Source organism: Triticum urartu, chromosome 5A (assembly GCF_056163025.1).
Source record: "Triticum urartu cultivar PI428250 chromosome 5A, HENAU_Tu73, whole genome shotgun sequence".
Taxonomy (NCBI): Eukaryota; Viridiplantae; Streptophyta; class Magnoliopsida; order Poales; family Poaceae; genus Triticum; species Triticum urartu.
Window position 1 is genome coordinate 427,210,407 of NC_141877.1, and position 6,940 is coordinate 427,217,346.

The window sequence follows — 6,940 nt, forward strand, 5'->3', positions numbered from 1 at the left end:
CATGGCTCATGCTCATGTATTGCGTGAAAGTTGAAATAAGTCTGAGATTACTAAAGTATGAAACAATTGCTTGGCTTGTCATCGGGGTAGTGCAAGATGAGAGCATTCTTGTGTGACGAAAATAAAGCATGACCAAATTATATGATTTTGTAGGGATGAACTTTCTTTTACCATGTAATTTTGAGAAGACGTGATTGCTTAGTTAGTATGCTTGAAGTATTACTGTTTTTATGTCAATATTAGACTTTTGTCTTGAATCTTTCGGATCTGAATATTCATGCCACAATAAATAAAATTACATTGAGAATTATGCTAGGTAGCATTCCACATCAAAATTTCTGTTTCTATCATTTACCTACTCGAGGACGAGCAGGAATTAAGCTTGGGGATGCTTGATACGTCTCCAACATATCTATAATTTTTGATTGTTCCATGCTATTATATTATCTGTTTTGGATGTTAATGGGCTTATTTATACACTTTTATATTATTTTTGGGACTAACCCAAGGCCTAGTGCAAATTGTTGTTTTTTTGCCTATTTCAGTGTTTCGCAGAAAAGGAATATCAAACGAAATCCAAACGGAATGAAACCTTTGGAAGAGTTATTTTGGAACAAACGTGATCCAGGGGACTTGGAGTGGACGTCAAGAAACCAACGAGGAGGCCACGAGGCAGGGGGCGCGCCTACCCCCTGGGCGCGCCCTCCACCCTCGTGGGCCCCTCGTGACTCCACCGACCTACTTCTTCCTCCTATATATATCCATCTACCCTGAAAACATCCAGGAGCACCACGAAACCCTATTTCCACCACTGCAACCTTCTGTACCCAAGAGATCCCATCTTGGGGCCTTTTCCGAAGCTCCGCCGGAGGGGGCATCGATCACGGAGGGCTTCTACATCAACACCATAGCCTCTACGATGATGTGTGAGTAGTTTACCTCAGACCTTCGGGTCCATAGTTATTAGCTAGATGGCTTCTTCTCTCTCTTTGGATCTCAATACAATGTTCTCCTCGATCTTCTTGGAGATCTATTTGATGTAACTCTTTTTGCGTTGTGTTTGTCGAGATCCGATGAATTTTGGGTTTATGGTCAAGTTTATCTATGAACAATATTTGATTCTTCTCTGAAATCTTTTATGTATGATTGGTTATCTTTGCAAGTCTCTTTGAATTATCAGTTTGGTTTGGCCTACTAGATTGATCTTTCTTGCAATGGGAGAAGTGCTTAGCTTTGGGTTCAATCTTGTGGTGTCCTTTCCCAGTGACAGCAGGGGCAGCAAGGCACGTATTGTATTGTTGCCATCAAGGATAAAAAGATGGGGTTTATATCATATTGCTTGAGTTTATCCCTCTACATCATGTCATCTTGCCTAAAGCATTACTCTGTTCTTATGAACTTAATACTCTAGATGCATGCTGGATAGCGGTCGATGTGTGGAGTAATAGTAGTAGATGCAGAATCGTTTCGGTCTACTTGTCGCGGACGTGATGCCTATATACATGATCATGCCTAGATATTCCTATAATTATTCACTTTTCTATCAATTGCTCGACAGTAATTTGTTCACCCACCGTAATACTTATGCTATCTTGAGAGAAGCCACTAGTGAAACCTTTGGCCCCTGTGTCTATTCTCTATTATATTAATCTCCCGTCAACAAGTTATTTCTAGCGCCTCTTATTTTGCAATCTTTACTTTCAATCTATATCATAAAAATACCAAAAATATTTATCTTATTATTATTATCTCTATCATATCTCACTCTAGTAAGTGATCGTGAAGGGATTGACAACCCCTTTATCGCGTTGGTTGCGAGGTTCTTATTTATTTGTGTAGGTACGAGGGACTTGCGCGTAGTCTCCTAGTGGATTGATACCTTGGTTCTCAAAAATTGAGGGAAATACTTATGCTACTTTGCTGCATCACCCTTTCCTCTTCAAGGGAAAACCAGCGCAGTGCTCAAGAGGTGGCAGAATCCTACCTGGGGTCCTCCCAATTCGGCCTCCCCCCCTTTCCTATTCATATTCGGAGTAGGAAGGGAAGACAGGGAAGGGGGAATCCTATTCCCTTTTTCCTTTCCTCCTTCCCCTTTTCTACTCCAATTTGTCCAGTCCATATGGGAGAGGCGCACCAGCCCCTTAGGGGCTGGTTTGTCCCCCTCTTGGCCCATTAAGGCCCATGTAGTTGCCGGGGGGATGACCGGAACCACTTCCGGTGACCCGATATGCACCCGGTACCCTCGGAATACTTCCGATGTCCGAATATCATCGTCCAATGTATGAATCTTTACCTCTCGACCATTTCGAGACTCCTCGTCATGTCTGTGATCTCATCCGGTACTCCGAACAACATTCGATCACCAAATTACATAACTCATATAATACAAAATCGTCATCGAATGTTAAGTGTGCGGACCCTACGGGTTCGAGAACTATGTAGACATGACTGAGACACCTCTCCGGTCAATAACCAACAGCGGAACCTGGATGCTCATATTGGTTCCCACATATTCTACGAAGATCTTTATCGGTCGTACCATAATGACAACATACATTATTCCCTTTGTCATCGGTATGTTACTTGCCCAAGATTCGATCGTCGGTATCTCCATACCTAGTTCAATCTCGTTACCGGCAAGTCTCTTTACTCGTTCTGTAATGCATCATCTTGCAACTAACTCATTAGTCACATTGCGCAAGGCTTATTATGATATGCATTACCGAGAGGGCCTAGAGATACCTCTCTGATACTTGGAGTGACAAATCATAATCTCAATCTATGCCAACCCAACAAACACCTTCAAAGATACCTGTAGAACATCTTTATAATCACCCAGTTACGTTTTGACGTTTGATAGAACACAAGGTATTCCTCCGTTATCCGGGAGTTGCATAATCTCATAGTCAAAGGAATATGTATATGACATGAAGAAAGCAATACCAATAAAACTTAACGATCATTATGCTAAGCTAACGGATTGGTCTTGCCCATCACATCATTCTCCTACTAATGTGATCCCGTTCATCAAATGACAACACATGTCTATGGTTAGGAAACTTAATCATCTTTGATTAACGAGCTAGTCTAGTAGAGGCTTACTAGGGACACGGTGTTTTGTCTATGTATCCACACATGTATCAAGTTTTTGGTTAATACAATTCTTGCATGAATAATAAACATTTATCATGATATAAGGAAATATAAAATAACAACTTTATTATTGCCTCTAGGGCATATTTCCTTCAATGCTATCTACCATGGCAGTTCGAGAGCTCTTGGACCTTCAAGAGCGGGTTTGGGCAGACTTAATTTTTCTTTCAGAATCCCACTTGAATAATTGTAAAGTCGATGAGCTACGTCGGGTCCTTAGTTTTGATTCCATGTTTGTGGTGGAGAGTAATGGTCGGGCCGGGGGCCTTGTCTTGTTTTATTATAAAGTGAACAAAATTGAGTTGAACTATATCTTGGCTAATTTTATTGATATTTTGTTTATGAATGAGGAAGTCGTATAGTGGCGTTTCATGGGTTTTTATGGTCACCCGAACTGGGGCGATCTTAATTTATCTTGGGAGGATATTCGTAATTTGTGTCATAAGGGTAATCATCCATGGATGATTCTAGGAGACTTTAATGAGATTTTATATTCCTAGGAGAAAGAGGGAGGCAATGCCAGACCAAATGGAATGATGAAGGATTTTCGTGACTATCTAGCAGAATGTGGCTTGGATGATATGGGGTTCATAGGCGACCCCTTTACATGGAGGAGAAGTGAGATTAGGGAACGTCTTGACCGTGCAGTATGTAATGTACAATGGCGCATAAATTTCCGTGGGCGGCTGTGATTAATGAAAACCATGTACATTCTGACCACCCACTGTTAGTTCTGGATATGGATTATTTTGACGATAATATGTTTCGGCCGCTGAATAGGGGTATTAAAAAATTTGAAGCCAGATGGCTTAAAGAAGAAACTATTAGTGAAATTGTCAAGGCATCTTGGGAGAAGGCACAGCTGGCCAGTATTGGCCCGACGCTCGCAGACAGGACCCGAGCGGTACACGTCGATCTACATTCCTGGGACCGTGAGATCTTGAAAGGACCAAGACGGAGAATAAAAAGAGTTAGAGAAATTGAAACGTGGCCCTATGAATACATATTCCCTTTCTAGGAAGAAAGAAATTGTAGTTCTCATTGAGAATCTGTTGGATCGCGAAGAGATTTTTTGGTTGCAAAGAGGTAGAGCAAATTGGTTGATGCACGGAGACCGAAATACTCCCTTCTTCCATAATGCAGCTACTGCTCGAAAAAAGAGAAATAATATTAAAAAGATTCTCGATGATATTGGGGTCTGGCGACAAGATACAGAATTGAAGGATCATATCACAGAATATTTTAAAAAGCTGTTTACCTCAGAGATTGAGCAACCTAATCAGGATGTGTTATCACTAGTAAAGAGGAGAGTATCTACTGAGATGAACAATGCCCTCCTTTCTCCGTAAATGGCTGGTGATGTTCGTAAAGCCTTGTTCGACATTGGGGATTTGAAAGCCCAGGGTCTGATGGGCTCCATGCTATTTTCTATAAAAGGTTTTGGCCAATGTTAGGAGATGATCTGATCGAGGAGGTTTTGAAAGCAGTAAACACTTGCACTATCCCATCTGGTTGGAATGATACTGCGATTGTGATGATACCAAAAGTCAACTATTCGAAGAAGGTAACCCAGTTTAGACCAATTAGTCTGTGCAATGTGGTGTATAAAATTATTGCAAAAATAATTGCCTCTCGCCTAAAGGTGTTCCTACTAGATATTATTAGCCCAACTCAAAGCGCGTTCGTGCCTGGAAGACTTATTACGGACAACGTGTTGGTGGCATACGAATGCTTCCACACCATCAAGAAAAAGAGATCAGGCAAAGAAGGATTTTGTGCGATAAAATTGGATATGCATAAAGCTTATGACTGGGTTGAATGGCCTTTTCTCAAGGAGATTATGCTCAAACTTGGATTTCGTGATGTGTGGGTAAATTTTATTATGGAGTGTGTGTCTACTGTTGAATATCCTATTCGGTTTAATGCGGAGGAAAGTGAAAGTTTTAAACCTATTAGGGGTCTGAGGCAAGGAGACCCGTTGTCTCCTTACCTGTTCTTGTTTTGCACGGAGGGTCTCAGAGCTTTACTAACGCATACGAAAGAAAATGAGAATATTTCAAGAGTAAAGGTTTGCAGAGATGCCCCATCTGTCACGAACCTTCTTTTTGCTGATGACTCTTTAATCCTTATGAAAGCAAATTTGCAAAGGGCGGAAACATTAAAATTAGTTCTAGATTCGTATTGCGCAGCTTCAGTGCAGATGGTCAGTGTCGACAAATCCAGCATCTTTTTTAGCCCTAATACAGGAGTGGACACTAGAGAACAAATGTGTACAATTCTTAATATAATGACTGAGGCCTTGAAAGACAAATATTTAGGACTGTCAGCCAATGTGAGTTTAGATAAACTGATTGTTTTCAATACTTAATAGATCGTATTGTTAGAGAATTAGTGGTTGGAAGGAAAAACTTCTGTCGGCTGGAGGAAAGGAAATCATACTTAAAGCGGTTGTTCAAGCTATTCCCACCTATGCAATGTCAGTCTTTAAAATTCCTAAAAAAATTGCAAAGGAATTATTGACGCGATGGCGCATTTCTGATGGGGAGATGAGGACAACCAAAGGAGGATGCATTGGATGGCTTGGTGGAAAATGTCTATACCCAAGAACCAAGGAGGAATGGGTTTTCGGGATATCCATTGTTTCAATTTGGCTATGCTTGCTAAACAGGCTTGGCGTCTTATCGAGAATCTGGATTCTCTATGTGCTACTATTTTGAGAGTCAAATGCTATCCTGACGGTGACTTGTTGAACACTGACCTGAAGAAGGGTTCTTCCTTCACCTGGCAAAGTATTATGGCGGGTGTGAGCTCCCTGAAGCGTGGTCATATTTGGCGAGTGGGAAATGGGCAGAATATTGACATTTGGGAGGACGCCTGGATTTCAAATTGTGCAAACCGTAAAATTGTTACCCCTAAGGGAGGCCAGTTGTTACGGAAGGTAGAAGGTTTGATTGATCCAATTCTAAATTTGGGATGAAGATCTTCTCAGACAAACTCTATGGCCTATTGATGTTCAGCGAGTGCTTGCGATCCCGATATCGCAACATGATATGCCTGATTTTGTAGCTTGGAATTTCATGAAAAATGGGATCTTTTTGGTTCGGTCTGCTTATTTTGTGGAATGGGGCCACCAATATGGGAGCAAGTGTTGGGTAATGTAGTAATTTCAAAATTTTCCTACGCACACGCAAGATCATGGTGATGCATAGCAACGAGAGGGGAGAGTGTTGTCTACGTACCCTCGTAGATCGGCAACGGAAGTGTTGACACAACGTAGAGGAAGTAGTCGTACTTCTTCCCGATCCGACCGATCCAAGTACCGAACGTACGGCACCTCCGAGTTCTGCACACGTTCAACTCGGTGACGTCCCTCGAGTTCCGATCCAGCAAAACGTTGAGGGAGAGTTTCGTCAGCACGACGGCGTGATGACGGTGATGATGTTCTACCGACGCAGGGCTTCGCCTAAGCACCGCTACGATATGACCGAGGTGGAATATGGTGGAAGAGGGCACCGCACACGGCTAAGGAACGATCACGAGGATCAACTTGTGTGTCATGGGGTGCCCCCTTGTCTCAGTATATAAAGGAGGGAGAGGGGGAGGTGCGGCCGGCCCTATGGGTGCGCCTGGAGGAGTCCTACTCCAACCGGGAGTAGGACTCCCCCCCTCTTGCCTTGTTGGAAAAGGAAGGAGGAAGGGAGAAAGAGGAAAGGGGGGCGCCGCCCCCCCCCTTCCTTGTCCTATTCAGACTAGGGGGGAGGGGGCGCGCGGCCTGCCCTAGCCGGCC